The 19,051-nt window shown below is 49.9% G+C and overlaps 1 long non-coding RNA gene across 1 annotated transcript; it reads right to left on the minus strand.

The window, feature by feature from the left end:
• Positions 1-11,425: 11,425 nt before the first annotated feature.
• On the minus strand, positions 11,426-12,113 carry LOC141046761 (uncharacterized). The gene is made up of 3 exons (XR_012219644.1): positions 11,986-12,113; positions 11,807-11,909; positions 11,426-11,716 (listed from the first exon to the last, which is right to left on the minus strand). It is a non-coding gene; the product is annotated as an uncharacterized lncRNA (long non-coding RNA).
• Between the last annotated feature and the right edge of the window lie 6,938 nt (positions 12,114-19,051).

Genomic DNA, 19,051 nt, shown 5'->3' on the forward strand with positions numbered 1-19,051 from the left:
TTTTGGACTTCTATGGTTTTTTGTTTGGTTTACAAAGCTTTGTGCATTTGATGATGTGCTCTAGTTGGGCCAATGTCATTGATGGAGTAGAAATCCTTAATTTTTCAGTTTTACCTTTTTAAAGGGTTTATCAAGGACATATACCCCGCTCTGCTGACATCATGATTGACAGCCGGCACCCCACAGGCAGCAATCAGCTTGACTTGGGTATTCACACCCTGTAGACCGAGCAGTGCAGAGGAAGGGCTGAATCTCTATCTGGAGCGGTCTGACAGTGCAAAGTAGAACAGGCAAGTGGTTGGTAACAGAGGGAACTTGCTGTGTGTAAGCTTTTAGGCCCATAGTAAAAAAAAAAAAAAAAAAAAAAAGTCCTGGACAATGCCCTTTTCTCCTACGTCTCATCCTTTAAGTGCATTCAAATTGTAAACTCTTATATATAATTTTTATTTTTTTTTTTTTTTTTTGGAACCTAGATCAAGGTAAATGGTGGCAAATACATCCAGTTGTGTGGCCTAATCCAGATGTAATGCTATATAGTGGTGGAAAAATTAGCATTTGTATATCTGTTCCTAAACAGTTAAACATAACTTTTTTTTTTTTTTTTGGAAAAAAAAATGGGTCTGACCTCAAGATAAGGGGGGTAAACTATTCCCGTTTGCACACTATTGTGAAAAATAAAAAACCTGTAAAATAACAATGTCGTTCAGAAGTGTTCAAAAACTTGAGTTAATCACAAAATTGGTATACTAGTCTTTATTTCCAGCATTGGGAACATTGCACACTGTCTTGTAACTTAATTACATACATTTATTCGGTCGTCCATGACAGCACCACCTGAGAGAGGGGATCCGCCCTTCAGGAACAGGAAACCTACAGATACAAAAAGGGCGGCACCTCTCCCACGCATCAGTTGGTTTCCTGTTCCTATAGGACGGGACTTCCTTCAGATCGTCCGTCATGGAGTCGTCGAAGGATTCCCAGGCCAGCTGACCAACCCAGGTAGGGGGGGGGGGGATCTCCTACCTCGGTCAAGCTCAGGGTCCCTGGAAGCGCCGCGGTGGGGCCGGGTAGGTCGCCATGGCAGTGGCTGGAGCAGAGGGTCCGGTGGACAGCTGCCTCCAGAGTGCCGGCACCAGGAGGTATGTATGCCCCGTGCCCCTCCTGGTACACTCCCCCCGGGGTCCGGTCTCCCTTTCCGTCCGGGCCTGCGGTTACACCCGGTCAGCGGGCGCAGGGCGGCGCACGTGGGGGCTGCGGGCATGACTGAGCCGGGGGCGCCGTGCCAGCTCCTTTGCGCGCGCTCCCGTGGTTTCAGACGAGCGGCGGAAGGGGCAGGGCCGGGAACGCCGAACCCGGAAGTCGGGTGCTGGCCGGCTTTCCGGTGTGCGCGGCTGTCTAGGGTGGTGCCCGGGGAGGGGGGCTGGAGCATGGGCGGGGGGGGGGTCCCGGGTGGGAGGTGTCGTGGCCAAAACCCTGCTGACCCGGACACCGGGAGGCCTTATAAGGCAGGAGGTGACTCTGCTGGGGTGCTTCTGAAGGCCCAGCAATGGATACGACAGAAGCCCCCATAGAGCAGCAGGACGAGGTGCAGGAGCGCCCACAGAAACAGGCCACGGTGAAGCCTCATGCGAGCGGCCAGCAGAAGAAACAGACAAACGAGCGGACAGAGCCGCAGTTCCTCTAGACTAAAGGACCCTCCTGCCTCCCTCCGTGATCCGGTACCTGCCTCATCTGCAAGGGTAAGAGATCTCTGTGAATGTACCCTGATGCAGTGTTCCCTTATGTTTTTTCGCAGGGGAGGAAAGCTACGGGCAAACAAGCACAGGGAATGTGCCCTCTGTAGTTGCCCCTTACCAGATGGCCACCCTAAAAAGTTGTCAGCCATGCGTGTGACAAACGGTAGGGGTTGAAAGGGGACGTTGGCCCAGGGGTAGATTGACAGGCCCTTACACTCTCCCCCGTCCATGCAGGTAGCGGAAGAAACACCGGACTTCACCACAAGCCTGAGGGAGATGATCAGGACAGAGATGAAGGCCCTATCTAAAGGGGATTCTTCTAGGAGGAGAGAAATTAGTTTCTCTGGTTCGGAGTCCTCGGCCGCCCCTAGGAACGAGGACTCCTCGGATTCCCCAGCCTCCACTTCGTCATCTTCGGAGGAAGACTCTAGCCGATTCTGCTTCCCCTTAGACCAAATGGATAGGCTAGTTAAAGCTATAAGGTCCACCATGGGGGTAGCAGACGCAAAGCCAGAACTTTCGGCACAGGACATGATGTTCGGGGTCTAGATCCCAGAAAGCGCAGGGCCTTTCCATTAAATGACAAAGTCCAGAGCCTGATAGGGAATGGAAAAGACATGAAAAAAGGGGCTCCTTGCCACCTGCCTTCAAGCGGAGGTACCCTTTTGATGACCCAGTGGTAAGCAGATGGGATAAGGCCCCTAAGCTGGACGCGGCAGTAGCCAAAGCCTCCAAAAAATCCTCCATACCTTTCGACAACATGGCCTCCTTTAAAAGACCTGCTGGATAAAAAGGCGAATTCTTTTCTAAAGGGAACATGGGAGATGTCAGCAGGCGCTCTAAGACCAGTGATAGCTGCCAGATCCATGATGGTCTGGCTGGATTTACTGGATTCTCAGCTGAAGGACGGAGCCTCAAGAGCATCCATTCGAAAAACTCTACCGAACATCCAAAGTGCTGATGCTTCGGCAGACTCTGCGAGGATGGCGGCTAGGACCGCGGGTTTATCCAACGCAGCTCGAAGGGCTCTCTGGTTAAAATGTTGGCCAGGAGATATCCAGGCCAGGTCACGGCTCTGCTCCATTCCGTGTGAGGGGGAATATCTGTTTGGCCCCGTCCTGGATGAACTTTTAGAGAAAGTCGGGGATGATAAGAAGTTCCCCAGTCTGCCGAACCCTTCTTATAGACGTCCCTTTACCAGGAAAGGATATTTCCGTAGAAGGCCGTCCAGGGATCAGGGCAAATGGGATGACAAAAGAAGGAAAGGTACAGGATTCATGTTCGGGGGAGGGGGGCGCCAGGAAGGTCCAGCACGTGACACTAAAAAGCCGCCCCAATGACTAGTTGCTCCGGTAGGGGGGAGACTAGCTGCCTTCTACCCAGCCTGGTCCATGATTTCTAGTAGTAACTGGATACTGGGGGTGATGGCTGCAGGTCTACGACTAGAATTATTTATTATAGCGCCATTTATTCCATGACGCTTTACCTGTAAGGAGGGGTATACATAAAAACAAGTACAATGATGTTAAACAATACAAGTCATAACTGGTACAGGAGGAGAGGACCCTGCCCGCAAAGGCTCACAATCTACAAGGGATGGATGAGAATACAGTAGGCGAGGGTAGAGCTGGTCATGCAGCGGTTTGGTCGATCGGTGGTTACTGCAGGTTATAGGCTTGTTGGAAGAGGTGGGTCTTCAGGCTCTTTTTGAAGGTTTCGATGGCAGGTGAGAGTCTGTTATGGTAGAGAGTTCCAGAGTAGGGGTGATGCGCGTGAGAAATCTTGTATGCGATTGTGGGAAGAGGCGAGTAGAGAAGGAGATCTTGTGAGGATCGGAGGTTGCGTGCAGGAAAGTACCGGGAGACGAGGTCACAGATGTATGGAGGAGACAGGTTGTGGATGGCTTTGTATGTCATGGTTAGGGTTTTGTACTGGAGTCTCTGGGTAATGGGGAGCCAGTGAAGGGATTGACAGAGGGGAGAAGCTGGGGAATAGCAGGGGGACAAGTGGATTAGTTGGGCAGCAGAGTTTAGAATAGATTGGAGGGGTGTGAGTGTTCGAGGGGAGGCCACAGAGCAGGAGGTTGCAGTAGTCAAGGCGAGAGATGAGGGCATGGACTAGGGTTTTTGCAGATTTTTGGTTGCGGAATGAACGGTTTTGTGAAATATTCTTGAGTTGAAGTGGAAAGGGCTTGGGTATGTGGTTTGAAGGAGAGATCAGCGTCAAGGATTACCCCGAGGCAGCGAGCTTGTGGGACTGGGGAGAGTGGGCAGCCATTTACTGTAATGGATAGGTTTGTTGGGGGGGTCACGTGAGATGGGGGGGGGGAAAGATGATGAATTCTGTTTTGTCCATGTTAAGTTTCAGAAATCTAGTGGAGAAGGATGAAATAGTGGACGGACATTGCGGGATTCTGTTTAGTAGGGAGGTGATATCTGGTCCAGAGATGTAGATCTTTGTGTAATCAGCATAGAGATGATACTGAAATCCATGAGATTCTATGAGCTGTCCCAGACCAAAGGTGTAAATGGAGAAGAGCAGGGGTCCTAGGACTGAACCTTGTGGGACTCCGCTTGGGTTCCCCAAGATCGATTTAAGGTCACCCCACTCAGGTCTGCCACATCAGAACAAGCTGCCCTGGAGGCCGAAGTGCATGATCTTTGCCGCAAGAAGGTCCTAACTATGGTTCCAAAGGGGGAAAGGTTTCTACTCACCTCTGTTCCTGGTCCCCAACCAGACAGCTCTTTTAGGACTATAATAAATCCTAAGTCCCTCAACGAATTCCTGGTCATATGTGCGTTTAAGATGGAGACAATTAATTCAACAATAAAATTGCTGTTTCAAAATTGCTTTATGGTGGTAGATTTAAAAGATGCCTACTACCATATACCCATTCATGCAGCTCATCAGCGTTTCCTCAGAGTGGCGGTTCAGTTAGATGAGTCAGTTCAACATTTCCAATATGCGGCCCTCCCCTTTGGGGTGGCAGTCGCTCCCCGTGTGTTTACTAAAGTGTTAAAATAGAAAAAACATGGCACTCAGTGTGGAGAGAGGTGCACAAGTCGGGTATCCAGCCAACTAACAATTTAGTACAAAAACTTGGCACTCAAAAGAAAAATTGATTTGACAGTTCCTTTATTGTAAAAGGCATCCAGTTAAATATACTACTTTCTTTATCGCCTTATTGGGGGACACAGATTACCATGGGTGTATGCTGCTGCTGCTAGGAGGCTGACACTATGCAAAACAAGAAAATTAGCTCCTCCCTGGCAGTTTACACCCACCGACAGGCACCAAGCACCTCAGTTTGTGCTTAGTGTCTGTAGGAGGCGGACCGGGATCTCCCCAGATCCGCTCTTATTAATTTCCCCTTTTTTCTTTTAGGTTTCCAGTCGAACCCTTTAATCTTTTCACTTTATCTTTTCAGGTTCTCCGTCGGGAAAAAGGGTGTAGCTATCACCCTGATTTCCCACATCATGCGGCTGAGCGAGCAGTGTGGTGTCATCCACATCGCACCTCTCAGTTCTGCAGGCAGGACTTTGGCCCTGTCACCTTCCGGTGCTAGGGGCTGTGGACAGGTGGCTGGTCCTTGCCAATTCTCCTCCTCACCCCTCTCTCTGAGAGGAAGACGGCGGTCGCAGGAGGTCTGCGCCGTCTTCTCCAAGATGTGGGCATAGAGGATATTCTCCAGTGGCTTTCACCTTGGGCCCCTGTGACTGCCTCCTCAGGGACGTCAGGTAAGTGCCTGTACGATCCCTCCAGGTCCCACATCATTCCCAGCCTGCCGGCCAGCCAGTGTACCTCTGCAGCACTAGATCCCCAGATTCGAATTTCCCGCCCCTTCTCCTCTGCATGCCGCGTGCTGACCTCTCAGCCGTGTGTCTGCCATCCAGTGTGCTTTCCAGGGGACAGGTCAGTCAGTATAGGGGGGGTCGTCCGCCCTTCAGTACCACCGGTGCTCATATCGCCGCCCCCTCCGGAGTATTTTCATCGGTTAGGCATTGCGGGGCTGCGGCGTCCGTAGTCCATGTTACTTTCACTTTCGTTTTCGGTCGTGCTCCTCTGCTCTGAGCGCGCTTTCCTGCGTGCCCTTTTCTAACCCATCACAGGGCTCCTTTCACTTCGTTACTCCAGCCTCCTCTGCTTTTCCCCAATCGCGGCACAGCTGCAAAGCCCGCCCATCCATCCTTGTCGGGTGTTTCCTGGCTCCTCTGAGTCGTCCGCTCCTGACTTCCTGCACGGTTTGGGGGACACTTCAGCACTCGGCTGCTCTTCTGAATCTGGGTAGGCTGTACTCTGTGGCGCTAAATAGCTCCCCTCTGCAGTTTTCTCCCTACCTATTGCGGTCTCTCAGCGCTTTTTTTACTTATGCCCAATCCTTCAAGGGATCTCTGCTTCAGGCCCACCGTTACTCATTACGCCTGTGCGCGCTGTAAAAAAAAAAAGTGGGCTTCGGGTCGCCCGTCCCCCTTCTGCCCGTCCTGCTATGTCTGTATCCCAGGAGCGCGCAGAGTCCCGGGCTGAGGACGCTCAACCTCCCCCGGAGTGGGCCATTGTAATGTCTGTCGGTCTCCGACTTGACTAAGGTTTCCCAGTCGCTGATCCAGGTCTTGGAACGACTTCCACAGCTGTCTACTGCCACCTGCGTGCCGACCGCCTCTCGGGGTGAGTCGTCTGCTCCTGACCGTGACCTTCCGAGAGACAGACAAAGCAGGAGCTCTAGGAAGCGGGCTCTGTCTACCTCGTCCTCTGGCTCGCAGGGTCCCTCTGAGCCTGTCAGGTTGCATTCTCCTTCCTCCGACGGCGTCTCCAGGTCTGGCGATGACTCTCAATCGGAATCGAGTTCAGAAGCAGACAATGCTTCTAAAACGCGGGATATGGTCGATAGTCTCATTTCGGCTATTTTTCAAACCCTTAAAATTAAGCAAGACAAGGCTCCCACTCAGGAATGCTCTGTATGCCTTAAACGAGCAAGACCTCCGTCTCGGACCTTTCCCAATCACAAAGATTTCGATACTACATTGGCCAAACACTGGGAGCGCCCTTGAGCAACGTTTCTCAGGCCGCAAGTACTTAGACGTGCTGTACCCCTTTGAGGCAGACATGCTCACAAAATAGGCCAAGGCTCCTGAGGTGGATCCCCCGGTTTCCCGGATAGCCTCCAAAAAGGTGCTATCCCTACCAGATGGGGCATCGCTCAAAGATCCTACGGACAGGCAGATCGAATCCCTGGCTAAGTCTATTTTTGAGGCATCAGGCGCCTCTGTCCTATTTTCGCATCAGCCTGGGTAGCGAAAGTCATTTCCGCTTGGGCAAAAATCCTTCGCAGGGGCATATTGGCAACAGCTCCTCAGGACAAGTTGGCTGATCTCGCAGATCAGATTTAACCATGCGGGTAAATACCTTTTGGCGGCCTCCTTGGATGCAGCCGGATGCATGGCCAGGGCAAATAGCAACATAGTAGCTATTCGCCGAGTTCTTTGGCTAAAGTCATGGAATGCGGATACCACTTCAAAAAAGTCCCTTACTAATCTGCCATTCCACGGTTCTAGGCTCTTTGGAGCCAAGCTGGACCAGCTAATCTCCGATGTCACTTGTGGTAAAAGCACCTCTCTTCCCCAGTCTCGCCCACGACGTTTCCTTAATAGAAGGGGTTTAGGCCTTTTCGTCCCTTCTCGTCCATGGACAGATCTGGCCAGCAGGATCGCTCATCTGCCACTAGAGAGTGAGAACAGAAAAAGCCATCTTACAAACCAGCTCCCCGCTGGAGATCTAGAGGACAATATTCCAGGGCTTCAGGCACCAGTTCCGGCAGGTTTTCTTCCAAGTGACGGGTCACTCCCACCTGGAACTTCTTCCAGGGTGGGAGGCAGACTTTCCTTTTTCGTGGAGGCTTGGCTGTCTGTTGTCGACAACGCTTGGGTCAGAGAAATCGTCACATCCGGTTACAAGATCGAATTTGCTTCCCCCCCCCCCGAACAGAAGGTTTTTCCGGTCTCTGCCTCCGCGACAGCGGTCTCAGACTCCGGGGTTTCTCCAGGCCATTGCCTCCCTTCTTTCCGCCGGAGTGATTGTTCCCGTTCCCTCAAACGAACGGTTTTCCGGGTTCTACTCAAATCTCTTCGTAGTCCCGAAGAAAGACGGCTCCCTTCGTCATGGCCATCCTTCGCTCCAGAGGGATTCTCATCATCCCTTATCTAGACGATCTTTTGATCAAGGGCTCTTCTCGTCAGGACTGCCTCCAGAGTCTTCAGATCACTCTGGACACTCTCTGCCGCCTCGGTTGGCTAGTCAACAGGGAGAAGTCCATTCTGATCCCCACTCAGCGTCTGACCTTCCTGGGCATGGAATTCGACACGGATCTAGCCCGAGTGTTTCTTCCGAGGGAAAAGATTGCGGCTCTTTCCAAGGGCATCAGAATTCTCAAGAGGCCAACTCCCCTTCCCATTCGGTCCTGCATGAAGGTTCTGGGCAAAATGGTGGCTTCCATGGAAGCAGTGCCCTTTGCGCAGTTTCATCTTCACCCCCTCCAGCTGTCTCTGCTTTCAGCCTGGGACAAGACCACGATGTCCTTGGACCGTCCTATTCTGCTCCCTCTCAAGAGTGAGGCAATCTCTCACTTGGTGGTTACTGCCAGCGTCAGTTCTCCAAGGGAGGTCCTTCCGCCACGGTGGCAAGTCATCACCACCGATGCCAGTCTTCTGGGATGGGGAGCCATGTTCCAGCAGAAAGCGGCCCAAGGACGCTAGAACCCACAGGAGACTCTCCTCTCAATCAATCTTCTGGAGATCAGAGCAATCTTCCTGGCCCTTCTTCACTGGCAGCCTCTCCTCTCCGGCAAGCCGGTCCGTATTCAGTCGGACAACGCCACGGCCGTGGCGTGCATAAACCATCAGGGGGGAACGCGCAGCAAGCAGGTAATGTCGGAGGTGGCCAAGATATTCCGCTGGGCAGAACGTTATGTTCCGGCAATCTCCGCCGTTCATATTCCAGGGGTGGAAAATTGGGCAGCCGATTTTCGAAGTCGTCGGCCTAGCGTCCGGCGAATGGTCCCTGCACCCCAGTCTTCGATCAGATATGCCACCGTTGGGGCACCCCGGATGTCGATCTCATGGCATCTCGGATGAACCACAAAGTGCCGCAGTTCGTAGCCAGGTCCAGGGACCCTCTAGCCATCGCGTACGACGCTCTGGTGATTCCGTGGTCCCAGTTTCAACTTCCTTATCTGTTCCCGCCTCTGGCCTTGATCCCACGAGTGGTCAAAAAGATAAAATCGGAAGGCGTACCAGTGATTCTTGTCGCTCCAGATTGGCCAAGACGGCCTTGGTACGCGGAACTGGTGAACATGCTCACGGATGTCCCCTGGAGGCTTCCAGACCGTCCAGACCTTCTCGCAAGGCCCCCTTTACTACGAGAATTCTCAGTCTCTGAGTTTGACGGCATGGCCGTTGAGGCCGCAATCCTGAAGGAATCGGGTCTGTCCAGTCAGGTGATTCAAACTATGATCAGAGCCAGAAAACCAGCGTCTTCCTGCATTTATCATAGGCACTGGAAGGCTTTTTTCCGCTGGTGCGATGATAAAAAAAGTCTTCCCAATGTCCTTTTACATCCCATCTATTCTTGGGTTTTCTCCAGTCTAGTTTGGAAGCGGGTCTGTCCCTCAGTACCCTCAAGGGCCAGGTCTCCGCTCTTTCTGTCCTCTTCCAAAGAGGGCTCGCTTCCTTGCCACAGGTCAAAACCTTTCTCCAAGGGGTCTCCCATGTGGCTCCTCATCATTCGCCAATAGAACCGTGGGATCTCTATCTCGTTCTTAGCGCTCTCCAGAAGGCGCCATTCGAGCCTATCCAGGACATTCCTTTGTCCCTTCTCTCATGGAAGGTCACCTTTTTGATTGCCATTACATCCATCAGAAGAGTTTCTGAATTGGCGGCCTTGTCCTGCCGTTCCCCTTACCTGATTCTCCATCAGGATAAGGTCGTCCTCAGGCCCGTTCCTTCTTTCCTTCCAAAGGTGGTTTCCTCTTTCCATATCAATGAGGATATCATTCTTCCATCTTTTTGTCCAGCTCCCTCTCATCCGCTTGAGAGGTCTCTCCACAAACTGGACGTAGTTAGAGCCCTGCGTGTCTATCTCGCCAGGACCTCTTCCTTTCGTCAGTGATTCCTTGCTGATCATCTCTGAAGGTCGCCAGAAAGGACTTTCGGCATCCAAATCCACGATCGCTCGTTGGATTCGTTCTACCATTCTGGAAGCGTACCGTCTTCAGGAAAAACGGCCCCCTCCGGGTGTAAGAGCTCACTCCACCCAGGCTGTGGCGGGTTCGTGGGCTGTTCGTCACCCGCTTCGGCCATGCAAATTTGCAAGGCTGCAACCTGGTCGTCCTTCCACACCTTTGCGAGGTTCTACAGGGTTCATACCCAGGCCTCGTCTGATGCAGTTGTTGGTAGGAAGGTCCTGCAGGCGGCGGTGGCCCACCGGCCGACCTAAGCCTTTTCCGATTCTTTCGTTCCTTTTTGCTGTTCCCACCCTTGGGACTGCTTTGGAACGTCCCATGGTAATCTGTGTCCCCCAATAAGGAGATAAAGAGATGGATTTTTGGTTCTTACCGTAAAATCTTTCTTGGAGCCTTCGTTGGGGGACACAGCACCCTCCCTGTTTAAGTTGTACCGTGTTGGGTCTTAGAGTCCCTTGTTTGTTTGGTACATATGTTTAGAGTTTTCTCGTTGCTTCCCCTACTGCTTTTTCACCAACTGAGGTGCTTGGTGCCTGTCGGTGGGTGTATACTGCCGGGGAGGAGCTAATTTTCTTGTTTTGCATAGTGTCAGCCTCCTAGCAGCAGCATACACCCATGGTAATCTTTGTCCCCCAATGAAGGCTCCAAGAAAGAGATTTTACGGTAAGAACCAAAAATCCATCTTTTACTTCTTTAAACGTTTTCGGTCATACAATTGACCTTCATCAGAAACAGAATTTTTTTTCACAATTTGTTTTAACTAGAATGAGTTTACAAGAAGACAAGACAGTATGGTTAGTGAACAAATAAGTATCTAACAAATATCTGAGCAACAGGATGCTGATAATGACCGTATGAACATCATGTAAAGTTTAGACGAAAGGTCGATGACTAGATAAATACTGAAATAGCGAATCCTGAGACAAGGTTCAAGTGAGCTTAGTGAAACTCCACAGGTTCCATGGGCGGTGATAGAGAGTCCGTGCTGTGATGGTATGTAAGGGACATATGTAAAAGACGTGCCCTAGGAGGTTGAAAACAAACAACAAGTGTGACACTGGTAAATAAAGGATACAGTGAGATTCCTGGTCAGCTGGTGCTACTGGATGTGCAATACCACATGAAAAGTAATAGCCAACTGGAAGGAGTGCCAAGACAGGTACCTGAGAGGAACTGTAATGGAAAATTCCATGTATTATTAAAGAACCGCTGTCATAAGTAGGCACTATTCAGTACTGAAAAAAAAAAAGGGAGAAAGAACAAGACGGTGAGTGACTATGGCACATAAACATAAACATATTGGGCGATGTTATGTGAATGAGGGAGAAAAAAAATCCAAAACAGTCATTTAATACCTGGGTATATTCATTAGTAATGTAGAGAAACAGATGTCTGGGAAGCAGCAGCTACTGAGAATGAAAGGACACTGAGGATGATAAAGAGTATAAATGTGTGTACTGAGATAGGCTGAGGATATGCACGTAATGTGAACTGAATTACCCATTCATGTAGGAAATCACGAGACCCACGGGTTTGACACCTTGGGTTATACAGGGACCGGTAGATCCAATAATTGGTGTGGGTGTCCAGAAATTTGTACTGCAATTGAAACATGTAGAAGGTATGAGTAGCCCTGAGAACAAAGAATGTGAGGAACACTGTATTAAGAAGTGTGAAATCACCTGTAATATATTCAGGAAACTATCCTGTATTGTTTGTGACAGGCATGAATGTCCACAACTGGGTGCTAAAATTGAAAGAGAAGAAAGCATAAGCAAAAAGGCAATAGTTGGTACAATAGTGGTGCCCTAATGTTGTCTGGGAGAGCTAGAGTCACCTGTGATTTTCCAAATGGTCTGTCCTGCCCAGGGAGGCAAGTGTGTCACAGGGAGAGTGAACGCGCTGTTCAGGAGAAGCACTGAGGGTGCAGAGGGATAGCGCTGCAAAAAATGAGCAAATGCTGTCAATGTGATAGAGAACCAGCAAGACATGAGCTGGATCTCTTAAAAATATTACCTTAGTCTGTGGCTGGACGCATGTGCTGCTGGTATGAGAGACGCTGTATTGCAGGGAAGTATATCTGGGTATAAGTGGAGAATGATAGCCTATCATGGTCCCAGGAGGGCGGTCACATGATCAGGATGTTAATTATGGGGCGGCGCCTGTGATAGACAGCTATGTCCAAGTAAGAGGAGAAAGGAGGGGGGAGCCCATGATGTAACGGGGCTGGTAGAGGGCGGTGCTTATGCCCTAAACGTCATCCCTCTGTGGAAGGAGTCTTGTCTTCTTGTAAACTTATTCTAGTTAAAACCAACTGTGAAAAAATTCTGTTTCTACTAAAGTGGTAGCGGAAGTTATAGCCTATCTACGTGAATCAGACATTCTAGTAGTCCCCTACTTAGATGACTTCCTGATTGTAGGGAAAACGGCGAAACATTGTTTGGAACAGCTACAAAGGGCAATGTCTGCCCTAGAGCGGTTAGGATGGCTGCTTAACATCAAAAAATCTCGGTTACAGCTGATGAGAGTCCAACAATTCTTGGGCCGGATCCTGGATTCTGAGAAACAAGAATGCCGTCTGCCTCCGAAGAAGCTTGTTCGCCTACATTATCAGGTTCTGAACGCTTCCAATAACCCTACCATGTCCCTCAGGATAACCATGTCCCTTCTGGGTTCTCTTTCGTCCTGTATCCCGGTGGTCCAGTGGGCCCAGTTTCATGCAAGAACACTACAGGGCGAGGTTTTAGTGCATCAAAGAATCCTTGGGGGTTACTTAGAGCAGTGGTCCCCAACCTTTTTTGCACCAGGGACCGGTTTGAAGCAAGACCATTCTTCCATGGCCTGGCAGGGTGGGGATGGAGGTGTGACAGGGGCAGGGCTTTGGTCGTAAGGGGGTGGGGCTATGAACGTGGTTGTAGTTTAGCAGTGCATACTTATAATTTAATTATAACATTTTTAATGTGACTCAACTCACCATAGGTTTTGAATGAGTTGGAGCACCTGGCTTGCTTCTCTGTTTCAGTGGGAGCACTGGGCTACTTCTACTGATGATCGTCACTGCTAATGATTGGAACCTACAAGGAAATGGAGCATTGAGCACTTAAGAAAAATTGTACTGGAGTTCTGTACATGCTGATTATTTTCTAATCATCAGAAAATGTATGTGTGGTTCCCCCCCGTCCTGTCCAGCTCTGTGTGGCTCCCCCTGTTGTATGCATGGCTCCCCTGTCCCATCCTTGTATACATGGCTCTGCTCCCACCCTCCCATCCTGTATATATGGCTCCGCTCCCACTCTCCCATCCTGTATACAAGCCTCTGCTCCCACTCTTCCATCCTGTATACATGGCTCCCCTGTCCCATCCTGTATATATGGCTCCGCTCCCACTCTTTCTCCCCTGTATGCATGGCTCCGCTCTCACTCTCCCTCCCTTGTATATATGGCTCTGCTCCCACTCTCCCTCCCTTGTATATATGGCTCTGCTCCCACTCTCCCTCCCTTGTATATATGGCTCCGCTCCCACTCTCCCTCCCTTGTATATATGGCTCCGCTCCCACTCTCCCTCCCTTGTATATATGGCTCTGCTCCCACTCTCCCTCCCTTGTATATATGGCTCCGCTCCCACTCTCCCTCCCTTGTATATATGGCTCCGCTCCCACTCTCCCTCCCCTGTATATATGGCTCCGCTCCCACTCTCCCTCCCTTGTATTTATGGCTCCGCTCCCACTCTCCCTCCCTTGTATTTATGGCTCCGCTCCCACTCTCCCTCCCTTGTATGTATGGCTCCGCTCCCACTCTCCCGGCCTCCCTTGTATATATGGCTCCGCTCCCACTCTCCCGGCCTCCCTTATATATGGCTCCGCTCCCACTCTCCCTCCCTTGTATATATGGCTCCACTCGGCTCCCCCATCATACTTGCCCTCACATCGCTGAACTTCCCTCCCTGCATCTCGCGGTTCTTCAGCTCCTGTGCGGAGCGGTCACGTGCTACCGCTCATTAAGGTCCATGAATATGGACGCCACGCCTATGGGAGATGAGTGGCGTCCATATTCATTACCTTAAATGAGCGGTACACGTGACCGCTCAGCGCTGGATGAAGCCGCCGCGGGATGCAGGGTGAGTATCAGGCACTGCTGCACCGCCGCCGGCTCCCCTTCTGTCCGCGGACCGGCAAGGGCACTGCAACGGCCCGGTGCTGGGCCGCGGACCAGTGGTTGGGGACCCCTGACTTAGAGGGCCAGCTAACCTTGTCGCGAAACACAAGGTGTCCCTAGAGTGGTGGCTAGACAAGGATAACTTATCCAGAGGGGTTCCCTGGGAGTATGACATATCCCGCATAGTCACCACGGATGCTAGCCCTTCCGGTTGGGGGGCTCATATGGGTGAGATCCTGGTCCAGGGCCTATGGGAGCATCATCAGATAGAAATGTCATCTAACCTGAAAGAGTTGACAGCAGTAGAGCAGGCAGCTAAGAAGATACTTGTGTATCTACAGGGTCATCATGTGCGAGTGTTCTCCGACAATCAGGTCACCGTGGCTTATATCAACCACCAAGGCGGGACTCGTTCCAATCCCCTGATAAATGTGGCAGAACGGTTGTTCCGGCTAGCAGAGCAACATTTTCTATCTTTAACAGCTCTACATATAAAAGGGAAAGTAAACATCACGGCAGACTTCTTAAGGCCTGTTTCACACTTCCGTTTTTTCAAATCCGTCAAAATCCGTTGGTTTCCGTAAAAAAACGGATCCGCCATTTTTTTGCAGGATCCGTTTTTTTTGTCCCATAGACTTCCATTAGTGGTTACCGCGGATCCGTCAAAAAACGGATCCGTTTTTTTAAAAACGGATCCGTTTGCATCAGTTTCCGTCAAAAAAACGGAAACGGATCCGTTTGGCGGACACAAAAACGGAAGTGTGAAACAGGCCTAAAGCCACAATCTGCTAAAGCAAGGAGAATGGTCCCTAAAAAAACTCCATCTTCGACCTGATTGTACAAAAGTGGGGACAACCAGAGGTAGATCTCTTCGCCACCATGGAAAACAGAAAATTAAGACAACTCTGCTCCCTAAATCCCAGAGAGAACCCCCTGGCGGTAGATGCCTTTCTGATAAAGTGGGACTTCAGGCTAGCCTACGCCTTCCCTCCCCTATCGCTACTACCCCTGGTGATGAGGAAAATCAAGAGAGACAGAGCAAGGGTTATAGTTATCGCTCCATTTTGGCCCAGGAGGGCATGGTTCTCATGCCTCAGTACCATGTCTGTGTCCGATCCTTGGGTTCTTCCGGACATCCCGGATCTCCTATCCCAGGGCCCAGTCTTCCATCCTCAGGTGGCTGGCTTACATCTGACGGTGTGGAGTTTGAACGGACACTGCTAAAAGATAAAGGCTTCTCCCCAGACCTGATTAGCACCCTACTTAAAAGTAGGAAAACCATTACTACCAAAATTTCTCAGAATTTGGAAGAAATTCCTTCAGAACTCTGGGATAATCGCTGGGGGTTCAGCGCCTATAAATCAAATCTTAGAGTTTCTACAGAAAGGTCTGGACATGGGGCGTTCCACTAGTACCCTTAAAGTACAAGTATCAGCCTTGGGGGCCCTCTTTAGCTGCAACATCGCAGGTAATTGCTGGGTCAGTAGATTCATTAAGGCAGCAGGTAGATCCAGGCCAATAGTGAAGGATCGGTTCATGCCGTGGGACTTGAACCTAGGTTCAAATGGAGCTTCTGTCATAGCCGTGAGGACTATCTCATCAGCTTCCATAAAAAACCTGTCCCTCAAAATAGCCTTCCTGGTAGCTCTAACCTCAGCTCGTAGAGTAAGCGACATCCAGGCATTATCTAGGCGTCCTCCTTATATACAGTTCAAGGACGATAGGGTAATACTCAGACCTGATCCAGCGTACTTACATAAGGTAGTTTCTAGCTTTCACAGGAAATAGTCCTTCCATCCTTCCTCCCTAATCCAACTAACGAGAAGGAGGAGAAACTACATACCCTAGATGTTAAGAGATGTCTCATAGAATATCTTGCAGTTACCGATCCCTGGAAGAAAGATAATGCCCTGTTTGTCTCCCATCAAGGCCCTAGGAAAGGACTTAGAGTGTCAAAAAATACACTAGCCAAGTGGATTAGAGAAGCGATTTCAATAGCATACACCTCAAAAGGCAGACCGGCACCTGGGAACCTGAGGGCGCATTCCACCAGAGCCATGGCGACCTTGTGGGCCAAGAGATCAGAAGTCTCCATTGACCAGATATGTAAGGCGGCTACTTGGTCCTCTCCGAAAACCATTTATAGTCATTATAGGCTAGACTTGGGTGCTTCCACAGACCTCTCTTTTGGTATAAGGGTGCTGCAGGCTGTAGTCCCTCCCTAAAGTAGTTATTACTCTCTGTAATGCTCTCAGGTGGTGCTGTCATGGACGGCCGAATAAAGTCTGTTACTCACCGGTTAACGGTCCATGACAGCACCCGTATATTCCCTCCCTTTAGTTTAATTTGGGTATGCACGTCTTCCTTTTGTATATACCCACTGGTGACAAATAATTAAGTAGTGATAGTATTGTACATAAATCATGCCATTAACCTTGGAGGTCCTCTTATGCTCTGTAATCCAACTAATGCGTGGGAGAGGTGCCGCCCTTTTTGTATCTGTAGGTTTCCTGTTCCTGAAGGGCGGATCCCCTCTCTCAGGTGGTGCTGTTATGGACTCCGAAAAGTACCGTTAACCGGGGAGTAACTAAGACTTTCTTTGTTTTGAACTACTTTACAGAAAATGACAAAATGAACATTGGGCTGTTCAAAATGTGTCTGCATTTGTCATGATATAGTTTGTAGGAAGTGTGGACTAAATCCGCGCTGCCTTAGCAATAAGAATCCAAAGGATGAGGAAAGCTACTAGACCATGCAGTGAGTCTCCAAAAAAAAAACCCATACAATTATTATATTTGAATTCCACCTATAAACAAATATTAATTTGAAAAGATATTTTATTATAAAAGTTTCCAGATGAGTTGTCTTTATTTCTTTGTTTGCAATCAATTTTTAGATGTCAACATTGGGCAAGGGCAGTTTCTGTTTGCAGCTGCAGAGGGGAAGAGAATCCACAATGCAGCGTGACACACCAACAATAAAGATTGATGGTATATTCATTTTATCAGTTGATTTACTACTTGTTGGCTCGATACCCTGTAAATATAAATTGGTATATTAAGAGGTTATTTTTTAAAGTATAACATAAATTCTGTGCTCAGAGATTTGTTAACAATCTGTTAACTATGAACTCTTGACACCATGCGTCATCTGACTATTTGGCGCCGTTTTGTGGACTCTGTATATATTTTAAGCAATGTAAGTACACTGTTTCTCTGTCGTAAATGGTATTTCCTGAAGGGGTCAGAATGACCTTGAAACGCGTTGAATAAACCACCATTTAATCATCCTTTGGAATCTTATTGCTAAGGCAGCGTGGATTTATTCCACATTTCCTACACTGTATATCATTTCATACAGTCGATCAACTCCTGGATCTGCAGCAGCCTACATCTATATATGCTTTTGTTCAACAGTATCAAGTGAGCAGCCTTCTTCGATGCTCTTGTTTGTGGGATAAGACCCTATTTTGCTCTGTCGCCCTCTTTCAAATATACTTTTGTCACTACAAACTCGCAAAATGTACTTTTTTGTGGATTTAGCACTTCTGTGAATCACCGAATATCTAGTGGTTACCTACAGGTTTGTGTGTTTTTATTTTTTTGAACTTCACATCCATGTTGCATAGCCAACCAACTTCTGGCACCTGTCATTCCAGCCCAGGATGCTTGACTATGTGCCAAAAGCTTTGGACATTTGTTGGCTATTGCCTCGTGACACTTTCAGTGTCACCCAACAAGTGTTCTATCAGATTAAGGCCACTCCATAACCTCAATTTTGCTGGGCTGGAACCAAGATTTTACTCGTTTACTGGTGTGTTTAGGGTCATTGTCCTGTTGAAACACCCATTTTCCCTTCACCCATGACAGCACACCTGAGAGGGATCCGCCCTGCCAGGACAGGAACCTACTGAGATATAAGGGGCGGCACCTCCCCCCGCTTCAGTTGGGTTCCTGTCCTGGAAGGGAATCCCACTGTCAGCGGTGCCTATCATGGGAGAAAGGTTCCAGGCCTGTCCCGGCGCTGGAAGAACAGGGGTCTCACCTGTGGCACCGGCCGTCGGGTCCTGGATGCACAGTCTCCGGTGACCCCTCGGGCTCCGGGTTCGTGTGGGTGCATGTGGCGGCTCCTGGAGGCTCCACTGCGCCGCCCTCTCCCCACGGTCTCTATCCCCCCACGGCATCTAGCAGGGGAGAGCGCGGGCGTCTTCCGGCCGCTGACGTCAGCGGCGCAGAGGATCATGGGTGCGCCGACTGACGCCAGCTAGGCGACAGTGTCATGGCGCCGGGTGTGACGCCGATCTTCTGAAGCGGTCGCAGGGGGGAAAGGGAGTAGAGGAGACACCCACCGGGACGGGGGTGGATTTTTTTAAACAAAGAGCGGCATGGCGGGGGCTTCAGACATGGAGTCAGAACAGGAGAGATCGCTGTCTCTGCTTCCCTCACAGCCCTCCGGCCACAAACATGGAAGCCGTTCAAGCAGTAGTCGCCCCAGCTGCAGGTCTGGGGACTCCTCAAGATCCAGAGAGCACAGATCACGTGCTCCAATGCAGCCTCTGAGTGAGTCTGGTACCCTTGATTACAGGTGGTGAGTGATCTTTGTGAATGCTAGCAGTCTGTTAATAGGGGCTCCCTGTTGTATGTTTAACCCCGTAGGAGAAGCCTAAGAAAGCGGGAAGAATAGGGAATGTGCCATATGTAAAAGCCCCTTAGCAAGAGACTGGCAGAAAGACCTCTGCTCCAGTTGCATCCAGCAAACCATGGCAGAGGAAACGCCTAGTTTCGCAGCTAACCTTGTATCGGCCCTTAGGTCAGAAATGTAAGGTTCAATTAAAACCTTGTTGAAAAAAGGGAGAAAAGGTGAAAATCTCTCTAGTTCTCCGTTAAACTCCTCTTCGGCCTTGTCTCAGACTGAACAGCCATCTTCCT

This window comes from Dendrobates tinctorius, unplaced genomic scaffold (genome assembly GCF_039654945.1).
Source record: "Dendrobates tinctorius isolate UK_male_01 unplaced genomic scaffold, ASM3965494v1 ptg000120l, whole genome shotgun sequence".
Taxonomy (NCBI): Eukaryota; Metazoa; Chordata; class Amphibia; order Anura; family Dendrobatidae; genus Dendrobates; species Dendrobates tinctorius.